The sequence below is a fragment of the Ambystoma mexicanum genome, chromosome 12 (genome assembly GCF_040938575.1).
Source record: "Ambystoma mexicanum isolate Mex_15411 chromosome 12, UKY_AmexF1_1, whole genome shotgun sequence".
In the NCBI taxonomy this organism is placed as follows: Eukaryota; Metazoa; Chordata; class Amphibia; order Caudata; family Ambystomatidae; genus Ambystoma; species Ambystoma mexicanum.
The window spans coordinates 543,826,896-543,841,792 of record NC_090936.1 but is presented as its reverse complement, the minus strand read 5'-3'; positions in this window follow the sequence as shown (position 1 = coordinate 543,841,792).

Genomic DNA, 14,897 nt, shown 5'->3' with positions numbered 1-14,897 from the left:
GAGAAAAGAGAGTGACCTTCTCGGATTGTGCACACACTTGTTACCCTGAAAGAACTTTGATAAAAAAACTGGCTACAGTCACGAATCCGACAACTCAGCTACCCCAGGAATACCAGGAATTTCAGGATGTTTTCCAAAAATACCAAGCAAACATGTTACCACCCCACAGATCATACATTGCCAGATCGATATCCTACCTGGCGCTCAAGTCCCATGCAGTAGAATCTACGCCCTCACAGAACCCGAAAATCTTCATTTACGACAATATTTGGATCAATACCTAGCTAATGGCTTCATTCGCGCGTCCAAGTCTCTGGCAGCACCGTCTTTATTTTTCGTTCCTAAAAAGGAAGGGGACCTCAGGACTTGTATTGACTATCGCGCATTAAATCAAATAACGGTAAAAAACCGATACCCGTTGCCCCTGATCCCAGAACTACTGGACCAAGTGAAAGATGCTCGTATCTACACTAAGTTGGTGTCATGATGCCTACCTCCAAGGAGCCAGGTCCGACCCAGCAACCCCAGAGGCAGGCATCATTTCCCCCAGGGGAGTGCCAGCGGGCCCAAGCTGGGGCCCTTTGGACGCAGTCCTGGCGCCTCAGGTGCCAGGCTCATGTTGGACCTCTGTCCTGGCGCCTTAGGCGCCAGGCTCATAAAGCTAGACATGTGTTCAAGTGTTTTAATGTGCACTTACCTGATGCAGACCATGCTGCCACATCCAGGCCCTCTTGAGGCCTGAATAGGAACTACTTTACCTGTGGTACTACTTTCCACCCGGGTGTGGTCAGGGAAGGATACATACCTGATCGGAGGAAGGATACACACTTGGAACTTCTTCCAAAGCTATTTAAACCACACCCGATCAGCAACTCACGCTTTGCGTTGTTCTGCTCCTCGCAGCTGGACGCTCACCATGTCAGCTCCTGCATCTGGACTTCAGCCACGCCTGTCAGCATCCTGGGTCACCTGCAAAGGGAGACAAGAGACCTACCAGCTAATCTGCACCACAGAGACATCACCGACGATCCTGAAAGGGAAGACATCATTTTTAAAAGCATTTCGTTACGATCGCTGCAACGCTGCATTTCACTCACCTTTCCTGGGTTCCTCCATCTTCAGCAGCGATCATCCGGATACACAGCCACTTCCCAGAGCCTAGAGAAAAATACAAGAATAAGAGGTGAGAGAAGGAAGGGAATAGGAAAAGCTTAGTTTCCTTCTAAGACTTACCTGTTGGGTCATTCCCATTTCATTTCGGGTCTTGCTGCTTCCTAGCAGGACCCCGGCCCCTATGGGGAAAAAAGACAAAGACATTAGATGAGCGAATTAAAAACATTACCTGAGCGCTCATCTAGGATTTACCAGATCTTTACTGGAACTGCACGTTTCACTTCGGGTCGGTGCCATATCTCCGGCATTCCGAACCCCGGCCCCTATGGGGAAAAGACATCAACATCAGCGCTTTGTTGCAAGAAGTCTCCAAAGGAATCTTCATTCATCACCTGAAAAAAGACAATGGACATTATTATTTACAGCTTTAACTTTTGAACTTGCAACAGAACTTTTACAGCGCCTTACCAGTATAATCAAGCTTACCTGAACTCCCATCCAACCTCAATCCAGTGAAGTAACTGGGTTCAACGCGCCCCTGCGTCAGAAGCAGGATGGAGAGCTCGTCCTTTCAGACCCTAAGGTGAGACTTCACGGGGAATCGTGGAAGGGTATCGTGGAGGGTTGGAAGAGAGTGGGAGGCTTAAGCATAACTCAGTCAGTAGGTAATACTCCCTTTTCACGCACAGGGGAATATTCCTGCGAGCCGGAGAAGCCAGAGTAGAGAGCCCTTCCTGTCCATCTTCAGAGTCCTGCGCTTCACCATTGAAGAAGCATCAGCACTCGAAGCCAGACCTGCGCCTCCGTGGGAATCAGGTGAACGTTACAGTTGGACCTTCGAGGGGCGTATCATCTGGTACGTGTAAAAAAGGGCAATGAATGGAAGACTGCCTTCCGTACCAAATACGGATTGTTCGAATACCAGGTGATGCCTTTCGGGCTTTGTAACGCACCGGCAGCTTTACAGCATTTTATGAACGGTGTCCTTCACAAACTCATAGACGTCTGTGTTGTTGTATACATAGACGATATCTTGGTATACTCTTCATCTGAACAAGACCATGTGAAACATGTTCGTGCTGTATTAGAACAACTACGTCTGCATAAATCATGTGCAAAATTGGAAAAGTGCGTTTTTCATACTTCGGAAGTCGAATTCCTTGGATTTATCCTGACCCCAAATAGAGTTTGAATGGATTCACGATGTCATGATCTCTGCTTCCAAAAGGTCAGGGTTTTCCCAACTCCCTTGGAAGCAGATCCATAACCCAGGTTCCGATCGCCAACCAGTCCCAATTGGGACCTTTTGGACCCAGTCCTGGCGCCAGTGGCACCAGGCTCATAAATATGCCCAGTCCCAGCGCTGGAAGCGCCGGGCTCATAATGCTTGGGTGGACTTACCTTCAGCAGACCATGCTGCTTACTTGCCTGCCAGTTGAGCCTCTGATCCTCTTCTGTTTGGAACTACTTTTCCTGTTGGGTGGGGCTGGAGCCACTCCCTAGATTCAGAACACTGGAACTCTTCTGGAAGGCAGGAACTCTTTTCTTACCAGGAACTCTTTTCTTACTTAGGCGTGGCTGTGGAAGGAGGCACCTAAGCACTACAGGAGGCTATTTAAACCACACCCGGTGGATGAATCTTGCTTTGCGTTATTCTGCAACCTCTGCAGCAGAACGCTCATCGTGTCTTCTGCATCCGGTCCTGGGCCTAAGGAAAAAGGCTTACCATCCTGAATCCAGTCTTCAGCAACACCTATAAAGACAAGAAAGAACAGGTTAGCATTCCGGCATCTGAAAGGCAAAGGCTTACCATCCTGAATCCAGTCTTCAGCAACACCTATAAAGACAAGAAAGAACAGGCTAGCATTCCGGCATCTGAAATCAAAGGCTTACCTACTCTTCGTGCGCTCCGGAGGTCTTCACACTGCATTCCGGCATCTGAAAGACAAAACAAGGTGCGTTTAAAGACATTGGGGAACTTTAATACTCACGTGCCATTACTCCTTTCCACATCTAATCCAGTGGGTATTCCGGCACCCTGCAGCCGCTCCGAACTCGTACCTGCAAAATAAAAAGACAGTTAGAGCGCATAGTGAAGCAGGCAACAAGCGCTTACTTACGTGCTTCCAGGCGCTTCTATTCATCACACGGGCTCCATCTTCAACTCACTTCAGCCCGTCATCCGCCATCGTCGGAACCCTGCAAAACAAGAGACATCATTACTAAAGACTTTAAAGACATTTGAATGACTCGAAACTTACCGTTCGTGCAGTAAACGACGGACAGCAGTCCTCTGAAGTCAAGAGGCCTGCGCTACCTATCCAGTGAAGAAACTGGTTACAGCACCCTGCCCCGAGGCAGATGGAGAGCTCGGCATTCACTTACCTAAGGTGAGAGCGTTAACCTTTGGGGGTCTACAGGAGAGGAGAAGAGGAAAGAGATAGGGACACCCCAATAACCCCAGTTCATTAACCCCATATTTTCTATCTGCAGACATCTTACTCTACACGTCAGGCATACAGTGCACAGAGGTCCAGCCCAAAGAGCCAACCGGGTGCTACACATCACCTTTGAAGATACGGTAGTCGCCCAGTCAAGACCGGCGCCTCTGCGAGAATCAGGTGAGCGTTACAGACGAAAGGTGGATGCAATCCTCAAGTGGCCCTCTCCTACCTCAATTAAAGAGTTACAGAGTATGCTTGGATTTGCAAATTTTTACTGCAGATTCATTCCTGATTTTTCAAATCTTGTACACCCCATCACAGCTCTTTTGCGGAAGAATAAACGCTTCCAGTGGACTGAAGAAGCAGAAAAGGCCTTTCAAAATCTAAAACAGAAATTCACTTCAGCTCCTGTTTTAAAGCACCCACGCCCAGAACTTCCATACGTGGTTGAAACAGATGCATCCCGCTTAGCCATGGGCGCTGTCCTTTCCCAAAAGGATCCTGAGACTGGTCAACTTCACTCGGTGGCATTCTTGTCACGGAAATTTTCAGCACCTGAGTAAAACTATGCAGTTACCGACAAGGAATTACTGGCCATCAAGTCGGCGTTCAAGGCCTGGTGGCATTATCTTCTCGGAGCTCGACACACCATCACCGTAATCACGGACCACAGGAACTTACAATATCTGAAGACAGCCAAGGTTCAATCATCACACCAACATAGATGGGCCTTATTTTTTGCAGAATATGATTTTGTGATAACTTACCGACCTGGTTGTCGAAATGGCAAAGCAGATGCTTTATCTCGTATTGGAATGGGAGAAGTATACTCAAATCCAGAACCAGTACCCATAATCTCAGAGAGAAGAAATCTTGGAATAACTACTCTACAGACTCTGGACGACGTCCATAAAGAGATTCAGCAGCTTTTCAACCCTGCAGCCTTAAAAAGCTGGTTAAACAAAGGCAAAGATTATTCAGTCATCGATCACCTACCATACTATCAAGGATGTCTTTACCTACCAAGTAAAGAACTACAAGAACATGTTATCTCCAATTATCATGAGTCTTTGGTAGAAGGGCATCCTGGGATCGCTAAAACCGAGGCCAAGATCAAAAGACAATTCTGGTGGCCTACTTGGCGGAAAAACATTAAGTCATTTGTACTGTCTTGCGTATTTGTGCCCAAAATAAGACCCAGAAGAAGAAACCAGCAGGTCTATTACAACCTTTGGACATTCCACCTATGCCTTGGCATACCATATCTCTTGACTTCATTACTGACCTTCCCCCATGTAAAGGGTACAACCCCATCCTAGTAATAGTGGATCTTTTTTCGAAAAATGGCTCATTTCATTCGATTAAAGGGTCTACCTTCAGCCTTGAACTTGACCAAAGAATTTCTAGAACATATTGTCCGAATACACGGATTCCCCTCTGTACTCATTTCTCAATTTTGGAGGAAATGCTGTCAATTGGCCCAAATTGATGTAAGACTATCAACCAGCCACCATCCTCAAAACGATGGTCAAACTGAGAGGACCAATCAAACACTAGAGCAATATCTACGGTGCATGTTACATCAAACCGAAGGCAATTGGAAGGAAATATTGTGGATATCCGAGTATGCCTACAACAACTCATTGCACTGAGGAACAGGACAGAGTCCATTTTACACTATATATGGATGGTATCCTCGAACCTCTGAACTTGACCCGCCTCAACACTTATAAATGCCCACCTGTGAGCAACCTACACGCCACTATAACACAGGCATTTAAAAGTGCAACCGAACATCTGAAACAGGCTAAAGAGAGATACAAGAAAACCTCAGATCAACATAGAAGCGAAGCTCCGAAATACCAGATAGGAGACCAAGTTTGGCTAGCTTCAAGACACATACCTTTAAAGGGGACTTGCACCTTTAACCCCAAGTATTTGGGACCTTACACTATTAAAGCCATTATTAATCCCGTGGCTGTCAGATTGGAGTTACCGTCACATATGCAAATTCATCCAGTCTTTCATATTTCACTTTTAAAGCCAGTACAGCCAGGGACAAGACTAACCAAACCACCTAATCCCATCCTAATAGATGGAGAACCAGAATTTGAAGTTAAAAATATTTTGGACCCAAAAATAGTCAAATCAAGAGTTTTTTATCTGATTGACTGGAAAGGTTATGGTCCACAAGAAAGGTCATGGAAACCAAGTGACAATGTTCATGCACCTCGACTGGTGAAAAGGTTCCACCAGAATTTCCCTGACAAGCCAGGGCCTGTAAGGGGAACCGCCTTAGGAGGGGCCTTGGGGGGGAGTGTTGTCACGATGTCTGCCCCCAGACATCCGGAACAGATCCATCTATCCAGGGAACAGGCATCCATGAAGACCCAGGAATTCCCCAAACCCCGTCTAGGGGCTATATGGGTTCAGTCCTGGTGCCGTAGGTGCCAGACTCATATTGCCATCTTTAAACTGGCCAGGTCATCCTGCAAAGAACTCACATACAGGCCATCATGAGGCCATGAAGGGACTACTTTCCTTAGGAACTATTTTACTACTTGGGTGTGGTACTGGAACTCTTTACCTGGGAACTACTTTTTTGATGCTATTTAAACCACGCCCAAAGAGCAGCACACGCTTCACGTTATTCTGCATCTCAGCAGCATAACGCTCACCATGTCTGCAGTCCAGTATTCAGTCTACAGCTACACCCGTTTGTGTCCGGAGCGGATTCTAGAGAAAAGGAAAGAAGAAGAGAAGGTTAGAACAGGAAGATTCCCATTTGGTCATCATCTTCTCCTGGAGCAGCCGCACCTGTGAGAAAGGTAAAAAACATTTAAAACAACCGCGTCACATTGCCAGTTGCAGTGCCGTGCCATACTCACCTATCATTAGAGCATCTTCACGACCCAGCGCGGTGTCCGTTGAATCGTCGCTCGCAACATCAGCATCTGAAAAAACAAGAACAAACAAAAGGTGAGCGGGGTTCCGACAAAGGCATTCACTTACTTACCGCAATATACTTACTTGGCATATTACCGCTCGAGGCAGTGCTGGTCACCATTCTACGCTCGACATTTTCACAAAGACGCCGCACCTGCAACGAAGATAGAGAACTATTGGTTAATCGCACTTGGAACAATATTACTTGCAAAACAGTGCTTGGTGCAAACTGACTCTTACCAAGGCGCTACCTTCATCCATCGAGGCAAACTCGCTCCTCGGACCACGCTGCATGGGGAAAGGTATGAAAGGAGCATGAGTGAATAAACAGACATTTGAACTCTAAAAGAACTATACATTTGGTTTACACACAACTTACCTCGGAGTCATTATTTGTCTGGAACTCTGCCAAATACCTTTCGGATCAGTGAAGTAACTGAAGTTCTACGTGCCCCTGCACTCCAAATGCAGGATGGAGAGTTCATCCTTCCTAACTATAAGGTGAGACTTTACGAAGGGGAATACAAGAAGTTTTTGGGAAGATAGTGTTAGTGTTAACCCGTCTATCACGGGTGGCTAATTCCCTTTACTGCTTCTAGGAAAATCCTCTTGCGGGCCAGGCAGATGAAACTGAGTGGGCAAGTGCAGTCGATCATCACTTCGCTACGAGTCACACTGGTGGAGACCGCAGCAGTCCAGCTTCGTTCGGTGCCCCCGTGGAATCCAGGTGAGCGTGACAGTCCCTGCTACTATAATACCCACTCAGTCCTACTCTTTTTTTAATGCCTTGTCTGGAGGCTTGGTGTGCCTCATATCCTCTTTCTGACTCTCGCCACCAACTACAGGACCTCTTGTCTGGTCTCCCACTTCCATTCAGAGTGGTCTGACCATACCTCTTCTCTCCTGGCCTCTTCCTCCAAGCTTCTCCTCCTTGGAAACTTCAATATTCACCTTGACTCTCCTGATGCAGTCACTGGACTCTTCCACAGCCTTTGTTACTCTCTTTCCCTCATCATTCTACTCTCCAACCCACTCAGCCGAACACACCTTGGATGCTCTGATCTCAGCAGACATCTCTATCTCCAAACCTCTCATTACACCTCTCTCCTGGTCTGACCATGCTCTCCGGTCCTCTCATCTGGATCTCTTGGGTCCCCTGGCTAAGTCTCTGCCCACGCTGCCAGTCTCCTTCTCCGTCATTCGACCGATGAGACAAGTGTCAGTTGCTGCCTTTGCAACCACTTTCATTCCCACTCCCAATACAGCCTCTGACTCTCCCACTGACACAGCCCTTGCTAACCTTCACTTCTCCATCTCCAACACCCTGTACATCCTTGCCCCTGTCATGAGGATCCACATGAAGCTTGCCTCCAAGCGCAACACCTGATATGATTCTGACTTAGCCTCTCTGAAATATAAGCACAGAGTTGCTGAACGGAAGTGGCTGGCATCAAGCACATTCACTGACAGACTGGCATATCGCCTGCCCCAAAGGCAATGCAGACTCTCCAGCCGCATGAAGAAGAGGTCCCATATCCAAGTTTGCATCTCTGGGGCCACAAAAAAAAAAAACTACAGCTGAACTGTTTAAAATCTGCAAGGAACTTGCCAATCCAACTACAGTCTCCACCTCTCCTCTGCAATCCCAGGCCCTCTGCACTGCACTGGCGTCCCATTTCACTACGAAATCCCAGCACATCCTGTCCTCACTATCCTGTACTCCCCTTCCTCCATCCTCTCTCACCTGCTCTCAGGCCTCCCTTGGCTCCTCTCCCCCTTCCCTCTTACCTTCTTCCTTCCCACCCATAGCACCGGATGAGTCCTCTCTATGAAAGTCTCCTCCAAACAGGTGTTCCCCAGCTCCTCCAGAACTATCAAGAACACCATTGCCTCCCTTGCTCCAGCCTTGTCTGATTTCTGCAATCACTCCTTTACTACTGGCTCCTTCCCTCTGCCCCTTAAGCACTCCCTTGTGCAACCTCTCATTAAAAAGCCTTCTGATGACCCTGCCTTCCCAGCTAACTACCGCCCTATCTCCATTACCCCCTTCTTGAGCAAACTTTTGGAAATGTTGGTCATCTCCCAACTCATCCACCACACTGAATCTGTTGGTTGTCTCCATGACTACCAGTCTGGCTTCAGAGCAGCCAGAGGCATGGAAACTACTTTTCTGAACACCCTTGAAGACTTGCTCTCAAATCTTGATTCCAACTCTCCCTCCGTTCTCATCCTTCTTGATCTTTCTTCTGCCTTTGACACAGTCAATCATGCCACTCTGGCATCATGGACCTAGCACTGGACTGGTTGATCTCCTTCCTATGTGATCAACCTTCCCAGGTTCATCTGGATCCTTTCCTCTCCTCCACCAGACTCTGCACCTGTGGCATCCCTCAGGGCTCTATCCTCTTGCTATGGCTCTTCAATACCTACCTTGCCCCTCTGGCCCACCTGATCTCCACCTTCTCTCCTCACGTCCAATGTTATGTGGATGACATGTAACTCTCCTTCAAGCTTCACTCCATGTCCTCCTCTCCTTCCTCTCTCATTCCTTACAGTCTGACTGCTATTCTGGCATGGTGCACCACTAACAATCTCTGCCTTTATGCCAGTAAGACTGAGATCCTTCTGATTAGGACCTCTGCTCCCCATTTCCCTCATACTCTCTGGCTGCCCTCCATGGGTCCCCTCCCCTCACCCTCTTGTGAGGCAAAAAACCTTGGCGTCATCTTAGACTCCTCTCTTTCCTTCTCACCTCACATCGCAGACATTTCCAAGAAGTCCTACTTTCAGCTGCATCTCCTCGAGGCATTCTCACTTTCCTCACCTTCCCCCAGAAACTCAGTATCTCCAGAGATCTGGTCCTCTCTAGCCTGTACTACTGCAACAGCCTCTTCCTCAATCTACCTTTATCCTCCCTTTGCCCCCTTCAACTAATCCAGAATAGGACTGTAAGACATATCCATAGCTTCAAGCCCAGGGACATCTCTCAAATCCTTAAAATCTCTCCAATGGATAACGGTGGCTGTATGGTTCAAATTCAAGACCCTCTGCATCACCCACAAACATCCAACTCTCTCTCCTTAAATACCTCCCTGCTAGAGCCCTTCGGTCTTCTAGCTCCAACTCTCTGGAGATCGGATGTTTCTCCATGCAGAGAGTGGGTGGTATATATCTCTCTTCGACAAGAGCCTCCCTCTGGAATGGCCTCCTGATGATCTCCTTAAGTTCTGGAAGCTTCTCAAGACCCTCCTTTTCTCTTCTTCCTTCCCTCGCCCCTGCTAATGCTCCCTCTGCCGCATCGACTGGCTGCCTGGTCCCTCCTGAGTCCTACAGGGCACCAGACCCTCCTCCTCCAGTCTATCCCCAGCACCCTAGACTCCCTGACCCCACCCCCCAAACTGCACTTGCCCTTCCAGGCCCCCTTCCCTTGATAAGCCTGGTGGGGTGTGCATCCCTACCGAGCCTGGTCCATCCTTTTCCTCGCGCTAAGCATGTGGTCCTCACTCCCTGTTCTCCCTGTATCACCTGGCACTTGCCCACTGTGAAGAAGACCGGTGGGGGGTGTCTGTACTTCTGCTCTCTATATGGTAGAAGAGAGGCACAGAAGACCCCAGCCAAGATTCTCTATTACGGTAGCAATGGACGAGCAATCAAGGCCTAGCTTCTCAGGAGGTGATGCAGGCTGGTTCTTAAGTACAGTGTATTCCCCAAGCCCCCACAAAGGAATGTCCACACACTGTATTGGTTAGAACACAGTCTTTATATAATCACTATTCAAGGTTATGTACACTTATCATAATAACTCACTTTGTACTTAAGAAAATCAACAATGGCAAATATATACAATTCTAAAGTGGTACCACCCTTTGTATTAGATCTTATTAAAGTGCATCAACAATACTGTAACAATGTCACACAGATCAATAGAGTGAAACCAGCGATAGAGAGAGGAGAGAAAATAAGATGGTTGAGCAATAGGCAGAAAACTGGCCGATACCACTAGACACAGTTCTGTGTGGAGATCCCCCCACCTGGGCAACCTGTAAAATAAAGATATAGCACAAGCCCAGTCCATATATTGTTCTGCAAGTCTTATTCCCTCCTATAATGTTTTTACCCCCCCAACGTACCTGGTGGAGTCGAGTTCTTCGAAGAGGCATCGACAGATCCTTCTTGAGCGACCCCCTTTCAAGCGGGAGTCACAGATCGTCGAGAGGCGTCGAGAAACGTTGAGGAACTCGGTGTTTGGCGACGGGGAATCGACGGCCCTTCTTGAATGCCTTCCCTTTCAAGCGGGAGACACGGGGTGTCGAACGTCCGTCGACAAACAGGGTAGATCGGCGTCGATGAGGCGGCAGCTTCGTCCGAGCGGTGCTCGTCGGCGTCGGAGCGTCGGCGTCCTGCAAGGCAGAGGCGTGCGGGGCACCTCGGTGACAATAGTTCTGGACCGCAAAGATTGTGGAGACGGAGGCCCAGCAAGGGCGTCGAGTCGTTCGAGTCTTTGTGGTCTTCGGGTGGCGGGAAACCCACTGACAGGTTTCTCTTCAACGCGTTGGTCGTTCTCGACTTTCTCCGGCAGGATAAAGCGGTCGACGGTGCGGACGAGGGAGTCCTTCGATTCAAATGTTCTTAGGCAAAGGAGCGGACGGCTCCGGTCGTCGGCGGCACGGCGTCAAGTGGTTCCCACGGCTGGGCAACACAACTTCGACGGGCCTCCAGCGGTTACACAAACCTGCGAACCCTGGTCGACGGCAATGGACTTCGACGGCGGCGATGTCCGGGTGCTTCACTTCGATCTCCTCGGCGGTCCCGTCTCGGGTCGGCAGCCTTTCGAGGGTCTGTCTTCCAGGGCGCTTCGGCGAAGATGGAGCGGTGCTCGATGGTCCCTCGGAGCACGGGAAGAGGGCCCCTTACCAGGTCCTCTCTCGGGTCAGTCTCCGACGATTTCGGCAGCCTTCGGATCGGTCGAAGCAAATGCCACAGCAAGTCTTCTTCTTCCAGCTGGACATCGAGGATCAGCAGTTCCAGTTACTCTTAGAGTGGAGACTCAGCTCCAGAACGCTTCTGAACGCTTCTGAACGTTCCCTGAACCTATTACCAGTGGTGAGAGGTCCCCAGATATACTATTCTGTCTCTCATCCACACTGCTGGCACACACTCAGCAGCCAATCATACAGAAGGGCATTCAAGCAGTCAGTCAGCCAATCAGGCACACAGTGCACTCAGGCCACACTCCTCCCTTTCAGACACTCAAAACAAGGAATGTGGATTGGGACAAGTACCCAGCCATTCAACACTACACACTGCATTCAGGCCAGTTTCGGGCAGGGCTGTCTCAGTCTTTGTCTCTCATGCCAGAAACCAGACAACCACAACAAGGAGTGTATATTGGTCACACACTCCATTCACCCAGGTCCCACCCACAGGAGGTACCCACAACATACAGTCACTGGGAAGGCTCCAGTCAGTCTAGCTGGGCCTTCACAACAACACCATATATGGAACTTCCACCCAACAGCCAGTCAGGGGGAAGGGACAGAGTCAGGGCTTCCCAGGACTTTGGGAAAACAAGGTAACAGGCAATAGAAAGCAAGAGGCCACAGGGGCCATCTTGTTTCCTATCAGGAATCAACTGATCCCAATGGCAGGGCCTGGGTATCCCAAAATGGAGGACACCCAGAGCACCTGTCAAATTCAGCATGGAGCTGCCACCAGCCCATACCCTGCTCTGTGGGCCACCCACAGGTGCCCAAAAACATACACTAGGGGTACAGGGTTGTACCCCTACCCATGGGTGCCATAAGGGTATCCCATGGGTCTGTTCACCAAACCAAAAGAGAGAGCTGCACTGCCAGGAGTTCCACGTAGACTCCTGGGCAGAAAACATGACAGAACACACAATAAAAAGCAGTAAAGGACAAGGATTCAGTGGCCCTGTCCCTCTGATGCATTTCCAGCATCACAGTCGCCCCCCCCAGACTGATGTGGAGGGTGTCTAATCTCCCACGGGATAGACACCCTCATCCAGCCGGTCAACATACCTTCTGGAAAGGCCATCTGCATTATTGTGACTCTTCCCTGGTCTGTGCTCTATGGTGAAGTCTAGCCCTTGCAGGCTAATGGACCACCTGAGCAATTTCGGATTCTCACCCTTCATTTGCATAGGCCACTTCAGGGGCTTATGATCTGTTTGGACCTTGAAGGTAGACCCCGTAAGGTAGGGCCTAAAACGCCTAAGGCTCCAAACTATGCTAAAACACTCCTTTTCAACAGTAGCCCACCTAAGTTCTCTACCCTTGAGTTGTCTACTGATGAATATGATAGATGTTCTCTCCCTTTGTCATCTAACTGGGACAAGACAACTCCAATTCCGGTGTCGCAGGCATCCGTCTGGATGATAAAGGGTCGGCTGTAGTCAGGCGCACACAACACAGGTGCCCTACACAGACTTTCTTTCAAGCCATCAAAGGCCCTCTGACAGTCTTCGGTCCAATTAACCTTCCTAGGCTGTTTGGGTGAAGTTAGAGCTGTCAGAAGTGCAGCTATGGTTCCATAGTCTGCCATGAAATTGCGATAGTACCCAGTGAGGCCCAAAAAGGCTCTCACCTGGGTTTGAGTAGTGGGAGTCTCCCAGTTCTGTACATCCTGTACTTTACAAGAGAGAGGTTGGATTTGACCCCCTCCTACCTCATGACCAAGATAGGTAACTTTCCCCTGAGCTATCTGGCACTTGGTGGCCTTGATAGTGAGGTTAGCCCTTTTCAAGGCCTGCAACACCTTATCCAGATGTGTCAAATGCTCTTCCCAGGTGGAACTGTAGACGGCAATGTCGTCTAAGTAAGCCACACAAAAGGCTTCCAGCCCACTGAGCGCATGGTTGACCAATCTCTGGAAGGTGGCAGGGGCATTCTTCAACCCAAAAGGCATGACCCTAAACTGGTAGAGTCCCTCAGGTGTTGAGAAGGCCGTCTTTTCCTTGGCATGGTCCGTCAGAGCTATTTGCCAATAGCCTGAGGTAAGGTCAAAGGTGCTCACAAATTTGGCAGCACCTATGGTGTCCACGAGCTCATCAGCCCTGGGCAATGGGTGCGTGTCAGTTTTGGTGACGGCATTGACTCCTCGGTAGTCCACACAGAACCTCCAATCCTTGGTACCCGCCTGGGAACTTGCCTTGGGGACAAGGACCACTGGACTGGACCAGGGACTGGTTGAGGGTTCAATAACACCCAGATACAACATCTTGGCGACCTCAGCCTGGATGTGGTTCTTAACGGTATCTGACATACGGTAGCACCTGCTTTTGACAGGCACACTGTCACCAGTGTCAATTTCATGCCTACACCACGGTGTAAGGCCTGGCGTCAGTGAAAACAGAGAAGCATACTGTTGGAGTAAAGCCCTGCAGGCCCTCTGTTGCTCTGTTGTCAAATCCGGAAAGAGATGTACTCCCTCCACTGAGCCATCCTGAGGGTTGCTATGCAGCAAATCAGGAAGGGGCTCACTCTCATCCTCTTCTTGCCCTGAGGCTAGCAAGAGACATGAGACTTCTGCTCGCCGGTGGAAAGGCTTGAGCCTGTTGACATGGAACATCTGAGGGGCTACCCCAGAGGCCCCCATGTCAACCAGATAATTGACTTCGCCCATCTTGGAGATGATCCTGAAGGGTCCAGTCCACTTGTCTGCCAGAGCTCTAGGCTTGGTAGGCTCCATCACAAGGATTTCCTGTCCCGGAGTCCAATCCACTTGTGAGGCTTTAAGGTCATGCCAGTACTTATTCAATTCCTGGCTGGCCTTGAGATTTGCTGTTGCCTGACCCATCATCTGTGTCATCCTCGTCTGAGGCCTAACACATAGTCCCCCACTTGCTTGGCGGGACCTGGAGGGGTGGCTTCCAAGCCTTCTCTGATCAAGGCGAGGGGCCCCCTCACGGGATGTCCAAAGAGTAACTCAAAGGGGCTGAAACCAACACCCTCTTGAGGTACCTCTCTGTAAGCAAACAGCAGGCATGGCAGGAGGAGATCCCATTTCCTCCTTAGGGGTTCTTCCAAAGCCCCTAGCATGCCCTTGAGAGTTTTATTAAATCTCTCAACCAGACCATTGGTCTGGGGGTGGTAAGAGGTGGAGAACTTGTAGGTTACCCCGCACTCTTTCCACATGGTTTTCATGTAACTAGACATGAAGTTGGATCCTCTGTCAGAGACAACCTCCTTGGGGAATCCAACACGGGTGAAAATGCCCAGGAGAGCCCTGGCAACCACCTTGGCAGTAACAGTCCGAAGGGGTATTGCCTCAGGGTACCTGGTGGCATGATCTACCAAGACCAGGATGAACCGATGTCCACCTGAAGTGGGAGGGTCAAGGGGACCGACAATGTCGATGCCCACCCTCTCAAAT